An 18,516-nucleotide genomic window follows, 5' to 3' on the forward strand; every position below is an offset into this window, starting at 1 on the left:
GGAACAGCGACTCGGCCAGTGCGACTTTATCCTTCTCGCAGGCGATGGAGAAAACAGCACAGAAGGTTACTGCCCATTTAGTAGGAGTAATTGTATGTATTAAGCTCTTACTGTGGGCTAAACACTGTGTTGAGTACTGGGAAAGAATACACAGGTGAGAATCAGACACATAAGGAAGTATGAAACAAAATGCCAAAATAAAGACAAACCAAAGACAAAATGCCAACATAAAGACAAAACCGAAGATCAGAAGGATATCAGTAGTCTAAAGGAGCAGAATTTCTAGCTCCTCATGACCCAGAGTCCACGGTTACAACCGCGGCCATAGCGTCCGCTACAGCTATCTTCCCGGGGATTTGCGGCGGCGGGACCAGTCTGTGGCCTTGGCTGCTTTTCTGGGTCCTCTACAGTGAGGAGAAGCAGGTTGGAATGGTGGTCTCTCAGTGACGTGGGGGAAACCAAGTTGGATCCCGGAGAACAGCTTGACATTCAGGGAAAGGTTGGACAGTGAGGGTGCAGGGACTTGTTTTGAGGAATGGTATTCATTTATTCAGTAGTATTTATTGAGCGCTTACTATGTGCAGAGCACTGCACTAAGCGCTTGGAATGTACAAATCGGCAACAGATAGACACAGTCCTTGCTCACTGATGGGCTTACAGTCTGATCGGGGGAGACAGACAGACAAAAACAATAGCAATAAATAGAATCAAGGGGATGTACATCTCATTAACAAAATAAATAGGGTAATAAAAATGTAGGCACCAGAGGAATGATGTGACTTTCTGAGGGAACTTCTGAAACCACCAGAGCACCTCCAGAAGTTCTTTGAAAGCAGAAATCACATCTACCAACTGTATTGTACTCTCCCAAGCACTTAATAGGGTGCTCTGCCCACAGTAAGGATTTGATAAATACCATTAATTGATTGATTGATATTTGGTAATAATCATAATAATAATTATGGTATTTGTTAAGTGCTTACTATATGCCAGGCACTGTACTAAGCACTAGGGTAGATATAAGCAAGACTTGTCTCATGCCGGGCTCGCCGTTTCAATCCCCATTTTACAGATGAGGTAACTGAGGCACATAGAAGTAAAATGATTTGCCCAAGGTCATGCAGCAGACAAGTGGTGGAGCTGGGATTAGAAACAGGGACCTCTGACTCCCAGTCCCATGCTCTATCCACTAGACGATACTCTATACACTAGGTCATGCTGCACATGATTCCTCTTGAATGATCTAGAGGGAGAGAATTTGGGCAGGGCCCCTTACCCCTCCCTGAAGAATCTCCCCCTCCCAACTAGGGCACCCCGACCCTGGGCCCAGTCCCCTTCCCCCAGCCCCATAGTCTCTCGGGCCCCAAAACCTCACGAGAAGCCACTTGGTCTACTGGAAAGAACCCAGGTCTCGGAGTAAGAGGAACCGAGTCCTAATCCTGACTGCTGGTTGGCTGCTTTGTGACCTTGGGCAAGTCATTTCACTTTCTGGTGCCTTAGTTTCCTCATCTTTACACTGGGGATTCAATACTCATTTTTCTTTCCCCGTAGGCCATGAGTCCCATGTAGGACAGAGACTGTGTGGGACCAGATTATTTTGCATCTTCCCCAGTGGTTAGCATGTAGTAAGTGCTTAACAAATACAAATGCAAAGGACAAAAAATGTTCTTCTCTTGGAGCAGTCACGTAGCTGCCTCATTTGAAGCATAAGATATGGGAGGAGAAGAGTGCCCGTCCTTTCCCAACCCAATCTAATCCACCACAAACTGTTTTTGACCCTCCACTCTGTGAAGGCTGTGCCTTGCAAGGTCAACAGTGGCCTTCTCAGAGCCAAATACGACAGGCTTTACCCCATTCTAATTCCTCCCTTACCACTGGGAACCATTTCCTCCTTTTTGGAAGCACCTTGTGGACAGGGATAATAATAATAATAATAATGATGGTATTTGTTAAGCACTTACTATGTGCACAGCACTGTTCTAAGCACTGGGGAGGATACAAGATGATCAGGTTGTCCCACATGGGGCACACAGTCTTAATCCCCATTTTACAGACGAGGTAACTGAGGCAAAGAGAAGTTAAGTTGACTTGTCCAAAGTCACACAGCTGACAAGCGGCTGAGCCAAGATTTGAACCCATGACTTCTGACTCCCAAGCCTGTGCTCTTTCCACTGAGCCTGCTGCAGCTCATATCTACCAACTCTATTATATTGAATTTTCTCAAACACTTAGCACAGTGCTCTGTACATAGTAAGCACTCAATAAATTATCATTGGTTGATTGATTAAAATACTTTGAGATCTTGTTTTTGTTGATAGATGGCTCCTCTTTCCTCTATAAACACTCCTTCCCAATTTTGTTCCCTGGGTCCCCCTTCCACTCCTCTTCCCCTAATGATGGGCATCTAGAAAGCCCCGTCTGGGTCCCCTTCTGCAGCAACCATTGTTTTTTAAGGTTCTCCACCATCTTACCTACTAGCTCTCATTATTATGATATTGTTAAGTACTTACTATGTGTCAAGCACTGTACTAAGCACCGGGATAGATTCAAGATGATTAGATCCCACATGGTGCCTCACAGTTTAAGTAGGAGGGAGTGCAGGTATTGAATCCCCATTTTGCAGATGAGGGAACTGAGACCCAGAGAAGTTAAGTGACTTGCCCAAGGCCACATAGGGATAAATTGCAGAGCTGGGACTCAAACCCAGATCCTCTGACTCCCAGGGCCATACTCTTTCCACTAGGCCATGCTTTCTTTACTAGTCACTACTCTGACATCTCCTCCTATGGGTAGGGATCATGCCTACCAACTCCATTGTATTGTACTCTCCCAAGCACTTAGTACACTGCTCAGCACACAGTAAGTGCTCAGCAAATACCATCGATTAATTGATTTTTGCTCCTGTCAAGTTCACTTCCTAATTGTATCGTATCCCTGACCTATAACTTACACTCTTCCTTTAGCCTGCAACTCCCTTTCCTCTAGACTACAAGCTCCCTCTAGATTCTAAGCTTGTTGTGGGCAGGAAATGTGTCTGTTTAATTTTATATTGTACTCTCCCTAGAGCTTAATATAGTGCTCTGCATACAGTAAGTGCTCAATAAATACAAATGACTAACTGACCTTCCCCCAAATCCACCTTACCACACTTCTCCCTGTATTTTAAGCCCTCCTAAAATCCCCCCTCTTCCAGGAAGCCTTCCCTAATTAATTTGCAACACCTCAATCGTATCAGCCCAACATCCATTTCAAGCACTTGAATTTTTTATTCGTATTCTCAGCTTTCAGGTCCAACGCATATTTTCATTTATATAGTCATCCGTTCACCTATAGGAGCTCTGGATCACAGAATAAACTCAACAACAAAAAAAACAGCAATAACAGGCACTTGTTCTACTTTGGTGCTGATGGTGTTGACGCATTCGAATGCCTATTTGAGAGCTCATCTGTGTGTTCCCAAAGCCCAGGGTCGCTGTGAGGTCAAACAAGGATGGGCTATGGGTAGTTTGGCTGGACTCCTTCCTTAGGCAGGATGTCTTGCTTTTGAGTTAGTAATAATTGTGATATTTGTTAAGCTCTTACTATGTGTCAAGCACTACTGAGCACTGGGGCTTGGGTGAGTTCACAGCCTAAGGGGGAGGAAGAACAAGTATTAATCCCTGTTTAAAAAATAGTTACGGTTTTTGGTAAGCTTACTATGTGCCAGGCACTGTACTGAACGCTGGGGTGGTTACAAGCAAACCAGATTGGACCAAATCCCTGTCCCACCTGAGGCTCACAGTCTTAATCCTCATTTTACAGATGAGGTAACTGAGGAGCACAGAGAAGCCAAGTGGCCACACAGCAGACAAGAGACGGAGCCAGGATTAGAACCAATGATCTTCTGACTCCCAGGCCGGGGATCTATCCACTACACCATGCTGCTCCCTGAAGCCCAGAAACGTTAAGTTTTCTGAGTTTTCCTGAGGCCCAGAAAAGTTAAGTGACTTGTCCAAGGTCACCCAGCAAGCAAGTGGCAGAGCTGCGATTAGAATCCAAATTCTATGACTGCCAGGCTCGTGTTCTTTCCACTAGGCCACGTAGCTTCCCGGTTTCCGGTCTGGCTGGCAGAAGCCTGAAGGTCCGTTTTGGCCTCGGGCTGGGGTTGGGGGATGCCAGGGGCAGGGGAGGTGGGAAGGGAGGCAGGGGAGGGCAGGTTCCAGATGATGCAGTGCAGCTTCCCCTGTCGCTGCCATGCCTGCTGCCACTAAGAATAACAGTGGTATTTGTTAAATACTAAGCGCTGGGGTGGATACAAGCAAATCAGGTTGGCCACAGTCCCTGTCCCACAGTCCCTGTCCCACATGGGGCTCACAGTCTCAATCCCCATTTTGCAGATGAGGTAATTGAGGCCCAGAGAAGTGTTTTGACTTGCCCAAGGTCACACAACAGACAAGCGGCTGAGCCGGAATTAGAACACCGGTCCTTCTGACTCCCAGGCCCGTGCTCTATCCACGAGGCCGCACTGCTTCTCTAGCAACCCTCCCATCCTTCCTTCCAATGCCCCTACAGTCCGCCACTGATCCCACCTCAAGAATACCCGGGACCTGCCACCTGAGGGGACGGAAATGGCGGTGGAATCGAGGGGCAGCAGCAGGGAGGGTGACAGTCTGCCTGGCAAGTCCTCGGTGGCTTCTCTTCACCTGCTGCAGTTCCGTGCTGCCATCTGCTGCCAAGACCCCCCTCACAGCCACCACCTCCGTCACCGCTGTCACTGACCACTAGCTAAGGTGGAGGGATGTGTGTGTTTGTGTGGATGTGTGTGCTTGTGTAGAGTCATAACTGTAAGTGAGCATCGCTCAGGGAGTGTGGAACTGAATGTGTGTGCTCCTGCGTGCGTGGGTGTTAGTGTTTAGACGCGTATGCTTGTGCATATCCCTATTCACGTGTGTATCTATACATTAATGTCTAGAGGGGGTGCCCCCCCTCTACACTCTAAGCTCGCTGTGGGCAGGGAAGGTGTCAACTAAATTCAGTTATATCGTACACTCCCAAGTGCTGGGCAAAGTACACCGATGATGTCGATCTGTATTTATGTGAGGATGTGTCCATGTGTGTCTGTACATACGGGTGTCTGTGTGACTGTGGGCCTTTTTGTATCTTTTCGTGACTGTGCATCTGGGCAAGAATGGTTTGCGAAGATCTGGATCTGAAGGAACCTAGCGTTGGAAAAAGCAGTAGCTGACGGCAGTAGGTCAGCCGCTGCTGTATAAAGCCTCCAAATGAGCCCAGAACCTGGAGAAGTCATGCCGCCCCCCCCAGAAACCAATATTCTTGTTCACAAATATGCTGCTCTGCTGCTCCTTGATGGTTTCCAGCTCCAGTCTGTCCAGTCGTGCAAAGGACAGCTGTGCCTTTTGGCTGTGGTTGCTATTCCTCTTTATGAGATAGTTTCGTCTTTTTACTTTCCCTTAGTTTTGACAATACTTTGGAAAAGACAGCCCCTCCTCCCCCAGACCACGTATCTAAGTAAAGCAAGTAACACACAAAAGCGTGACTTCACGGGGTGGACAAATTGGCATCTGCCGTCACTGGGGCCTCAGAGATTTCTGTCCTGGGGCTACCGGTTGCCCCCGTTTGCCCTACCAGCCACTGTCCAGTGAGTGCTGCTGGGCACAGGGAGATCGGGAGAGAGAGAGTGTAGATGACTCAGGGCAACCCTCGCCATTACTGCAGAACCAAGTTAAGCACATGTCCAGCTTTCCCCACTTGACTCCTGGTGTCTGAGCAAGGCTCACCCAAATGGCAAGGGGCCAAATAAAGTATATAGCTGAATATATCCATGGACAAAATGGCAAGCACATAGAAATTCTAGCTCATAGACACACTTATCGATGTGGTCTCCCCATCGGACACATCGTCTTTGAACTGAAGACGGCCACCATGTTCGTCTAAGTGTTTGTGGGCCTGTATAGGTGGTGTGTGCCTCTGGTAAGTGCCTTTCCATTTCTCTTTTTACCCACTACCTTCGCCTTTCATAATTATATAGATCATTTGGATATATATGATTATCATTATTATAACTATTTATTAAGTACTTATCATGTGCCAAGCACCGGGGTAGATATGATACAAATAAATCAGACGCAGTCCCTGTCCCACACGGGGGTTCACAGTATATTTAGGAGGGAGAACAGGTATTTAATAATAGTTTGAATACTAGTAATAGCATCAACAGTAGTAAAATGGCATTAAGTGCTTATTGTGTGCAGGTCCCTGTACTTAGTGCTAGAAAAGAATATACAGGTGGGAATTGGACACAGTCCTAGCTCTCAAGAGGCTCCCAATCTAAGAAGATAAGTATGGAGAGGAAGAAGCTGGAGGCAGACGTCGGAAGTGATTAAACAATAAAACACTAAGATAAAACACAAGGACAAATAAAATAAAAACCATAAATCATTAGGATACTGTGGCTAGAGGTGCAGAGCATCAGCATTTTTGTGGCTCAGAATCCACTGCACACCGAAACCACGGCGACCATTAAGGCAGCCACCAGCCTTCCTAGGGTTCTGTGGAGGACTCAAGCTGAGTGCTGTTCTCTTTCCCACTGGGGTGATGAAAGGCAGGTCAGGACCGAGGCTCCTCGATGACAAGAAGGAGATTCGGTGCCGGTTGCCCTCAGTGCTGGGAGGGAAGGTGGTAACTATCATGACTGTTTTGCTTGGAGAGGGTCCAAGAGGGCACACGAGCAGCCTTTAGCCCTGAGGCCCCATTTCACAAATGAGGAAACTGAGGCATCCAGAAAAATAATAATGATGGTATTTGTTAAACGCTCACTATGTTTCAAGAGCTGTACTAAGTGCCGGGATAGATACAAGATAATCAGATTGGACGCAGTCCCATATGGGGCTCACGGTCTAAGAGGGAGGGAGAACAGGTATTGCATCCCCATTTTACAGTTGAAGAAATTGAGGCCCACAGAAGTTAAGGTGGCCCAGGTCATAAAGCAGACGAATGGCAGAGCCAGGATTAGAACCTGGGTCCTCCTGTTTCTTGGACCTTTGATCCTTCCACTAGGCCGTGCGGCTTCTCTTTCACTGTTTTGCTATATTTCTGTCCCTTTCCATCTCTTTATGCTGCTTAGTTTTCCTTTCCTGTGGAGATCCCACCCTCACTCCACCTTGCCCCTCCAAACATTGCCTCTCTTGGGTCGGTGAGACCAGTTCGGACTGGAGCTGCCTCAAAGAGTTCCAGCCTGGTGCCAGGCCAAGGGGTGGTCCTGGGATGTTTTTATTTGAGGGGCTAAGTTTCTAACAGATTCTCTAGACCCTCCCCCCTCCCTCGTTGGGAATAATCTAAACTGAGAACAGTTGAAAAGCACCATTCATTCATTCAATCATATTTATTGAGCACTTACTGCATGCATAGCACTGTACCCCAGAGACCCCAAAGCCAACTGACCTCCCAAACCCCTCTCCAGTGACAAATTCAGAACCCAAGTGAATTCAGTGAGACTGGTGTGAATGGTTAGCACTCGGTTAGAACGATCAAGCCCTTCAAATATCATAGAAACACTAGTCATTTCCTATGATCTATCCTCAGACCAAAAGCGCTTCCACCGAGGGCTTGATTGTGTGTCCCCTGGATGGTTATTAATACCGCTCGGCAAAATGAAGGGAGGGTCATTCTCTTCCGCAGCTGACATTTCACTGATAGGACTACCGTCCCTTCAATCAACCCTCAGTAATGCACCTTGGCTGGAAACGCAACCATTGATTTAGTGCGGGCTAAGCCACGGTCCAACACCCTATGTCAAGTTCACAGTGCAGTACTGAAAACAAGCCACTGAGGGGATGGATGAATGAGGTAACTCCTCAGTCAGATGCCGAAAAAAAGCTCTTTCAAGGGGCAATCCAGGCTATCTCTAGCCATTAGGATAAAGGTCTATGAGGGTGACCAACTCGCCTTTTCGGCAAGCGACGGAGTCCTGGGCTGGATGGACTGTGGGACTGACCCAGGGGGCGTCACATACGGTCCCCTCTTATGCAAATGGTTCTTTAGATTGGAACGCCAAGAAGCCGTAGAATGAAGCAGATATCGCAGCAATCTTGGAGCCCATGGCTTGGATCAGCTTCCTTTGCTCCCCAGATGTTGGGCTCTGTAAGCTGGACACCTGCATCTCTCCCACCTCCCTTCCTCTCCATCATCATCTTGCCCTTCTTGGGTTACAGTGTATTCTCCCAAGAGCTTAGCGCAGTGCCCTGCACATGGTAAATGTTCATTAAGTACGATTGACTGACAGTGGAGCGTAAAGAAGGGCTAAAGAAATGGAGCTTGCCTGCCCCCGATTCTGTACGATCCCTTCCCTGTGACCAACTGCCACAGCTACAAGGGCCGGATGTGACACTTCCATACTCCTACAGCCTGGGGGTTCGGGGGACAAGGCTGTCCCTTCCACAGGAGGGGATCCTAGGGCAGGCACCACCCCAGCCCAGCCAAACCTCCAGCCCCCTAAACCCAGAAGTGTGGAATGCATGTTTCTGGGGAAATCTGTCTGGATTCTCCATCGGAGAAAATTGGGGTAAATATCACCTAAACCGGTGGTGTTACAGAAGTTTTCCCTAATCACCCCAATATCAGAACAGCCCCATAATGGGACCAGAACAATGCTAGAATGTCTTCTTCCCACTTGGACAGTGCCATGGGCTGAATACGATGTCCCCAGAGGGAGTCACTGCAAGCAACCACTCTCCCCAGTGGTTTCAACAGATTATTCCCTAAAAATAATGATAATTAAGGTATTTCCTAAGCATTTACTCTGTGCCAGAGTAATAATAATATTAACTATGGTATTTGTTAAGAACTGCTAAATGTTAGGAACTGTTAGGCTGGGGCAGATACAAACAATTGGGCTGGGCATAGTCTCTGTCCCACGTGGGGCTTACAATCTTGATCCCTATTTTGCAGATGAGGTAACAGAGAAGTGAAGTGACTTGCCCAAGGCCACACAGCTGACAACTGCAGAGCCGAGATTACAACCCACAACCTTTTGACTCCCAGGCTTGTACTCTAACCATTATGTTTCTCACTATGAACACTGTTCTAAGCACTGGGGAAGGTACAAGCTAATCGGGTTAGACACAGTCCCCGTCCCACATGGGACTCACACTCATAATCCCCATTTTACAGATGAGGGATCAGAGGCCCAGAGAAGTTGTGACTTGCCCAACATCACTCAATAGAAATGTGGCAGAGCCGATATTAGAACCCAGGTCCACCTGACTTCCAGACCCGTGCTCTATCCGCTATGCCATGCTGTCTCTCAAGTACAATACAACAGAATTAGCAGACACATTCCCTATCCATAATGAGCTCCTGTGACAAATGCAGCTATCCAGAGTCATCTTCCGAGACCCTCGTGAGCCTCTTGGCTCAAAACCCCATAACGCCATTACTACTGTCAGGGACCAGTTTAGCTCAGGTGGGCGACATTAGTCAGTCAACTGCATTTATCAAGCGCTTACTGTGACCAGAGCCCTGTGCTAAGTGCTTGGGAGAGTACATTATATCAGTCACATTCCCTTCCCACAATGAGCTTGATGGGGAGGGGTGAGCCCACATGATCAAACCCAGTAAAATCTAACTGAAACTGGCCTACCTAACCCAAGGGTTCATCTCAGCAGTAATGTTTATTGCCGCCACCCACCAAGCTAATGGATACGACTATTTATATGCTCTACCAGAGTCGGGAAGGAGAGTCAAGCAGAGGCCTACCCATTCCATCCTTAGATTGGCCAGTGGCTAACGTGGGGAAGGCAATCTGCTACAATTCAAAACTGACCTGTGCTGGGCAGCAGCGGCAGGGGAGAAAGTCGACGGTGGAGACTCGCGTTTACTGTGCAGAAGGCAATGGTAAACCACTTCTGTATTTTTACCAAAAAAACTCTATGGATCCACTACCAGAATGATCACAGATGGAGAGCGGGGCATTCCAGGAGAGAAGTGTCTGTAGTGCCGCTATGGGTCGGAGACAACTCGACAGCATAAGACAAGACTTGTTTTCCACTTAGTTATTCGTTGGCTAATCACTCCATACTCTTATTTCTACCAGCTTTATCTTTATAATCTCTGCGGCTTCCACTCTTTGTAACCCACGTCTGCCTTCCTCATTAGATTTCGATGGGGCACAGTATGTTTCGCTTTCACTTACTCTCCCACGTGCTTATTATGGCACCCCATGAAAGGTAGGCACTCTGCACAGTGCTCAGATCAGCCCTCTCCACCCAGTAAAGATACTCAATAAATCCTAATCCATCAGTATTATTTTCTGATCTTGTTGTAAAGGTACAGCACTGACTAGACCTTTCCCAGCTGTAATGGGAAAGGGGAATGGTGGTAGAAGCACTGGAGCAAAATTGAGAGGCGAATTCAGAGAAAGCTGTGGGAAACTTGCCTTTCAGTAAACTGTAAGTCCCGCTTGAAAGGATGCAACCCTGATTCCAGCCCTGAGGTTGAAAGGTAGGCAAGTAGGCAAGTCCATGAAGGGCTACAAGGGTCTTGATTCAGTGGGATTCATTAGCCAGCTCTCCCCACACCCCCTATGGGAAATTAAAGAAATTAGAGAAGCAGCATAGCCTAGTGGATAGAGTATGGGCCTGGGAGTCAGAAGGGCCTTGGTTCTAATCCCAGCTCTGCCGCTTGTCTGTTGTGTGATCTTGGGCAAATCACTTCATTTCTCTAGGCCTCAGTTCCCTCATCTGTAAAATGGAGATTAAGAGTGTGAGCCCTATGTAAGACAGGGACTGTGTCCAACCTGATTTTCTAGTATTTACCTCAGCCCTTAGAACAGTGCCTGGCACATAGTAAGCGCTTAACAAATATCATTTTTAAAAAATAATTAATTAGCCTTGATCATGGCCACTTGGAGAGCGAAAGCCCTCCACCACCCCAAAATCAGTTTATCATTTGTTTCACTCTCCTCATCGCTCATCTTAATCTTCCTCTCTCCCCGCTGGCCCCAGATGGATGAGCGAGTTCAACCGTGGACTCCGGAAGCCCTGAGTCCAGACGGTCAGACCAGGTGGATCTGGGCCAGGATCCAAGGGCCCCACCTGCTACCCTCCGACAAGCAGGCTACACAGGCATAGGGGAAAAGGGTCAGTTGCACTCATTTCTCTAATTGGGTCATTTTCCCCAATTTCGCTCATATCACATCAATCAACTGATCAAAGGTATTTACTGAGCACTTACTTTGTATAGAGCACTGTACTATGTGCTCGAGAGAGGACAATACAACAGAAATAGCAGGCATGTTCCCTGCCCATATTGAGCTATCTCTTCCAAGAGGCCTTCCCTGACTAAACCCTTAGTTGCCAACCCCATACACCTTTTTTCTCTGTCACCTATGAACTTGGAGCCTTTATATCCTCTGACCCCCGGGCCCAGGTTTTCTCCAATAGGCCACATTGCTTCCCTGTGTGTGCGTGTGTCTGTTGCCGTCCCTACCCCCACCCCCCCACCCCTGGCCGCAGAGCAGGAGACTCTGTGGCTCAGGGTCATTTGGGAACTAGACTGATTCCCATCCTACCCCCTGGAGATGGCCAAAGGGGCCACACCTCCTTCTAATGTCCTCTCTGCCCTCTGGCAGCTTTGAGAAAAGTTGCCCCTTGGGAGGGTGTGGAGAGTGAATTCAGAGCCTGCTGGTCTGAAGGCACAGGCAGGCCAGATCCTCCTGGCCTTCTCTGCTGGGTTTCAGGTGTGGGCCAGATCTGCCAGTATGGTGTAGTGGAAAGAGAAAATCATGGGTTCTAATCCCCGCTCTGCCATGTATCTTATGTGTGACCTCGGGCAAGTCGCTTTACTTCTCTGGGCCTCACTTATCCCATCTGTAAAATGGGGATTGAGACTCTGAGCCCTTTGTGGGACAGAGACTGTGTCCAACCTGATTAATTTGTATCTACCCGAGCGCTTAGAACAGTGTTTGGCACACAGTAAGCACTCACCAGTACCATTAATATTATTCTCAGACAGGAAACAGCTCCAGGAGCACATGGCAAGAAAAAGGGAGAAGTCCCAGGGACTGAGCCACTGGACTGTAAATCGCTCCAGGTTCTGGACTGCATTCTACACGATACTTCTTCGCCAGCATTTTCCTACATGATACTTCTTCGCCGGCATCTAAGTGCCCTGCACACAGCAGGCATTCTGTTCATGCCACTGCCGCTAATCCTCAAACTGGATAATCAGCTTCTCAGTCCTTGGGAGCTGGCAGGATTCAACACCTTTTCTCTTCTGCTGATCCAGCACCTTTCTTAGGAGTTGGGAGGGAGAGAGCCTGGGAAATGAATTTCTGAGTGGCCTGGGAGAAAAAGAGGAGGGGAGTGGAAACCATTGCCAAAAATTTTAAACCTCGACTCCACTACAGCAACAATGTCTACTATCGAAACAAATTCCCGTTGCGGGAATCGAACCTGACCCCGTTTCCTTAGAAAGGGCTCTGGAAATCACCTTCGTAGCTGAAGACTTTGGGCAGATAATGTATCTGCCAAATCTATTATATTGTATTCTCCCAAATGCTTAGTTCAGTGCTCTGCACACAGTAAGCACTCAATAAATACAATTGACTGTTCGATTGATTCAAGTCAGTGTATTCAATTTCCAGAATCAACTGAGCAACATAGTAAACCTATGAATGGATTCATTTGCCCTGTAAATATGGGTGATTAAAAGTAATGTCGATGCCAACTTTTACTGGAGAGAAGCTAGGAGGAGAGCCCTTCTTTACAATGATGATTTGTCTACAGAAAGAGCCCAAAATTAAACCTTTCGTTGCGCTGTCAAACGGCTATCATTCTTTGAAATGATCAGATGCTTTGTTAAAATCATTAAAGATGAACAAATTAAAACTAAGGGGAAAAAAAATCTATGAGAAAGTGCTAGGTACATATTAAGGGTACTCTGCACTTTTATCCTCATATCTCTATTGATAGTTTCAAAAATGAACACATGAAATACCAATGCATTTTTCGGTCAAATGATTGGTGTGCTTAAAGAACCAAGTTGATTGACACATGCTTTCACTTAATGATGGTAATTACAAAGAATAACAACTCCAAACCACATCTGTTCAATGTAACCATCTCACAGTGCTGTGTAGATTACACTGAGAGCTGTCAGAACTGCCGATTTTACATCGGTCATGCATAAGCACGTTGGTAAGACAAGAAACAGATTAATAAGCATCAACACTTTTCTGTAAACACTTGTTGAAAGGAATAAAAGCTGCAGGCAAGGAAATGATACAACGGGCGAAGGTTTTTCTATCGTGCCTCCAAAAAAAAACCCCAGGAAAGACAAAAGTGGGAACTAGAAATCTTTATGCTTTCTTTCCTGGAACTTGATGCAGAAAATCAACCAAAAATATATAGAATTTGTGTTAGCGCTGCATCATCCCACAGAGGAGAATGTTTTTTATACTGTTAAAAGATTGATTCAAAATAGACAATGAACACTTTAGATTTAGAGCTGTACAAAGAAAAATTCTATTCCTGGTCTGACATCTGATAAGGCTCAGGAACTATGGGTGAGACACATCATAAAAATCAACACCTGGTAAGGAGATATTTAACTTTGTCCACAGACTGCTTGAGTCATCTCTTTCAATTCTGGGACAAAAGAAATAGATATCTCTGTAAATCTCTTCCCAAAACATACAGCTGTGGATTTTCCAGTTGATTTCAACAGTGTATACTTTTAAAATCAAAGTTAAAGTTAAAGCAAAAGTCAAATTTAAATTGTTTAGGCCCCTAATATTTCTAAAGGCACGAGATAAAAAACATATTGTCATTGTGGCCCTTTTATTCCAGACCAAGTTCGAATTCAGGGTCGTGCTTTTTATAGCAAAGGGGGCATGGAATTACAGCTATTTAGTCATATGATCTCAGACAAGTCATTAATGTAACATGACTTTGTTTGCTTTCGTATGACACAACGTATTACAAGATATAGCGAACATACCAGATAATTGCAAAATAAATAAATAGCAGAATTTTAAGACAAAAGGTCTTTAGTTGGTTACTTTCAAGAATTGGCTATTTACATTAAAAAAAAACCCAGAGCCCATTAATAAGAAGTTCCCAAGAAAAAGACTGCCTTTAAAAGTTTCCTGCCATTGGGAAACCGCTGATAAATAGGATGTGTGAATCCTAACATGCGGTCAGCACGTAACTGAATAGTTGCTCTTTTCCATGGAAGAAACACATTTTTTCTAATGCTCTTTAAATGAGGACATGTATTTATGAGTCTTCCCAACTCATGTAAAAATTAGTTCTGGTCATATCCTCCAGTTTCTGGGGGAAGACAAATGAGGACGGTTTTTGCTTTTGCAATATTCCTTCTGTAACGTTTTACTTTAACCTCCATAAAATTGTATTGGAAGCGTTTCTTTTTATATGCTTTGATTTCTTGGTGATGTTCAGATCAGAGAAGCCGCTGTAAAAAGGATCATAAACTCTAAGCTTCTTAAGATGTCTCAAAATACAAATGACTATATTATTCTCAAGCTGGATCTACTTGGAGACTGTTAACGCAATAAACATAAAATCAGGTCGAGCGGCCGCGTTCCCTTCGGATGACTGTCTTTAGAAAAGGAGTCACTCTCGGATGAAGAGGAGGATTCTGCTTCTTTGTGGTAGCGTCACAGACATGGAGCGATGCTGCTGACTTTCGGTTGATATTTTCTTCCAAGTAGTTTTCTCCGTAGTTTTCAAGATTAATATCGTTGTCTTCCACAACACGAAAGCAGAGCAAGTATTTTTTAAATGGCAACTTCCCATATCGCTCCGGTCTATCCAGCGACGTGTTAGAAATTCTGTCCATTGAACAGTGAGTCAGTGCTGGCCTAGTTCCGCTCGTGTTCATCGGTTAGTTCCTAGTCACCTCCCTCTGCCTCCTTGCAATTCAAGCTACAATCTATTATTCTGCACAAGGACAAAGGAGGACTCTCATAAAGAAAGTAAAAGAGGAAGAGAACTATGCAACACGCTAAAGGTTCCCAGCAGACGCTTGTGACTAGTAAGCGTTTTTGGATCCAGATAAAGCTGTGCAGCTGTGTGGTGAATCAAGGCAGGGAAGCTCCAGCTTTAGGTCCGACCGGGAGTTGGAACGATCCATTTGCGTCCAAGTGCATCCATGTGCCTGTTTGGATCCGGTGAGCATTCCGACCCACAGTGCACCTGTCTGGTAGGGTTGGTGGGGTTTGCTCTTCCTGGGAACAGAACACAGGAAAGTTCATCATAATAATAAAAACTGCAGTGTTCAAACACTTCTATCTGTGTGTCTAGTGCTGTGCTAAACACTTAGAAGCATCACGGCCTAGCAGAAGGAGCACCGGCTTGGGAGTCAGAGCACCTGTGCTCTAAACCCAGCTCTGCCAGTTGCCAGCTTTGTGTCCTCCAGTAAGTGGTTTCACTTCTCTAGACCTCAGTTTCCTCATCTGTAGAATGGGGATTGAATCTTACTCCCTCCTACTTAGACTATGAGCCTCATACGGGGCAGGGACTGTGTCTGCCCTAAGTACTTTGTATCTAACCCAGTGCTTAGTACTCTGCTTAGCACATTTAAACAATAATAATAATAATAATGGTATTTAAGTGCTTATTATGTGCAAAGCACTGTTCTAAGCACTCGGGGGAGAATACAAGGTGATCAGGTTGTCCCACGTGGAGCTCAATCTTAATCCCCATTTTACAGATGAGGTAACTGAGGCACAGAGAAGTTGTGACTTGCCCAAAGTCACACAGCTGACAATCGGCGGAGCCGGTATTAGAACTCATGACCTCTGATTCCCAAGCCCGGGGCTCTTTCCACTGGGCCACGTTGCTTCTCTTTGACAAATACTATTTAAAAAAAAGTACAACCTGATCAGATACTGTCCCTGTCCCACACAGGGCTCACAGTCCAAGTGGGAGGGAGAACAGGTATTGAATCCCCGTTGTACAGATGAGGAAACCGAGGCCCAGAGAAGTGAGGTGATGCCTCAGGTCACACAGCAGGTAACCATCAGATCTGGGATTCGAACCTAGGTCCTCTGATTCCCAGGCTCATGCTCTTTCCACTAGGCCACACTATTCGGGGGGTGCTTCCTCTGAAGCAATATTTTTCACCACAATCAAGATGTGAGACTGAACAAATCTCCATCAGAACCATCTGCTTCTGGGGGATCTTGGCATCCGAGTAAATGATTTGCGGGAAGGGAAGGAGGGTGCCAGGGAGTGGGCTGGAGCTAGAAGAAGAGTGAAGAGGCAGAGCTGTGACAGACGAGAGCAGGAAAGCTAGGGCTGCTCTGTTTCCATGCCTATCACAACAGCCATTAATCAGTCCCAAGCCCTGCAGGCCTGCCAGACCAGCTCCACTCCACCTCTCCAACTGACTACTCAGCCTTGAGATCCTCGTGAAAAATTGCTCACTAGAGGCAATGTCAGAGTTTTTTTTCCTCCGTCCATAGTATTCGCCTGACGCCGTGCAAACCACTAACACTGCAATCAGTTCCTTCGGCCGGGGTTCTCGGGCGCAAGTCTTCGTGCCCGGGCGGAGGCCCGACCGTTGTTTAAAACTAGAGAGGCCAACGTTTCGAATGAATTAATAATAATAATAATAATGTTGGTATTTGTTAAGCGCTTACTATGTGTCGAGCACTGTTCTAAGCGCTGGGGTAGACATAGGGGAATCAGGTTGTCCCACGTGGGGCTCACAGTCTTAATCCCCATTTTACAGATGAGGGAACTGAGGCACAGAGAAATTAAGTGACTTGCCCACAGTCACACAGCCGACAAGTGGCAGATCTGGGATTCGAACTCATGAGCCCTGACTCCAAAGCCCGTGCTCTTTCCACTGAGCCACGCTGCTTCTCTAGAATTAGAGAATTAGAGAATTAGAATTAGAGAACTAGAATTAGAACTTTTTGTTGCGAAGGATAATGGAGTGACCCAAGATTCCTCCATTTCCCACTCTGAGACAGGTCTTGTATCTTTTAAAATGATCAAATCCTATGCCCATCCTCTGGACTGGGTAACCCTATCAACACCTGTTCTTTCCAGAGGAATGTTTGCTTATTGTCATTAATTGTAATTAAAACTTGATCGCAGATGGAATCCACAGAAGTTTGACAAATTTAAATAAGCACTCCACTCAAGAAATAAAAACCTAAAGGACTCTAATAACTGTAAATTTCCTTGTGACAAAATAACTATTATTAATATTATTTTGGTATTTTTTAAATGCTTACTATGCACCAAGCACTGGAGCAGATTCAAGATCATCAGTTCTGACAGCACCTGTCCCACATGGGCTGTAGGATTGAAAATAGGTATTTCATTCAATCGTATTTATTGAGTACTTACTGTGTGCAAAGCACTGTGCTAAATAATCTCCAAATAGCATCTGAGGAAACTAAGAAATTAAGTGACTTGCCCAAGGTCAAACAGCAGGCAATTGGAAGAGTTGAGATCACAACCCAGGTGTCCTGACTTTCAGATCCATAACCTTTCCACTTCTCAGCATACCATCACTTGTATCTGCAAAGAGAAAAAATTTCTCCTCTCCGGGGCTTGTGCACAATCACTGTGACCACTAAAGAGGTTACAGAGCTACATTCTGGGTAACTAACCCCTAATTATCTCACCTCACAAATGAAAATCCTGCCAACTCTAAATTTCTTTGAAAAACTTCAAAGCACACATTATCCCTTCGAACCTCGCTGAGGATTTTGGAAAAATTCCACCTGGGGGCCAGGGGGTGGTCTCTAAAACTGATTTTTTGATCAGTCGAAACTTTTTATGGGGTTTAATGGTGGGAGACTCGGGAACTCACGGGTACGAATATACAGAGTGGATTATGACAATGCCCTTCTAACATATGTGAAAGGAGCAAAGAGAAGAGAAAAAGAGGTTCTTGTATTTTCCCCATGCAAAGAGGGCATAGGGTCCCATAAATGGAAACAGGACGGAGGAACAGAGAGCCACTTAAAAGCTGAAGAATAAAGCATTTATTTAGCAAGGTCCCGCCACTATATTGCACTGTACACTAGCCTCATCTTGTGGTGCATTTTAGTACTGTATCATTGACCTTGAAGATTGCAGGCCCGATGGATCAACTCTCCAGATTATCCGTTGAATTATCCACCAAATGAGGTGACCAACTTTCCAGCTCCCAAGTAGCAGTAAGAGCCACCCTACCTGCCTCCACGCTAATGGCTCAATAATATGAAGGATGGGGATAGGTAGGTTGGCCAACAGGGTTTTCAGGGCTAACATATTGTGACGGGGCACTGGACTTCCTAGTAATTACAGTTTGTTGAGCAGTATTATGCTCTAAGCATTAAAGTACAAAATAATCAGATTGAACGTGGTCCCTGTCCCATAAGGGACCTAAAGCTTAAGGGGGGAGAGAGATCACGTATTCAATCCCAGGTCTTCCGCTTCCCTGCTGTGTGTTCTTGGGCAAGTCACTTCTCCGTGCCACTGTAAAAATGGGGTTTAA

Source organism: Ornithorhynchus anatinus, chromosome 4 (assembly GCF_004115215.2).
Source record: "Ornithorhynchus anatinus isolate Pmale09 chromosome 4, mOrnAna1.pri.v4, whole genome shotgun sequence".
Taxonomy (NCBI): Eukaryota; Metazoa; Chordata; class Mammalia; order Monotremata; family Ornithorhynchidae; genus Ornithorhynchus; species Ornithorhynchus anatinus.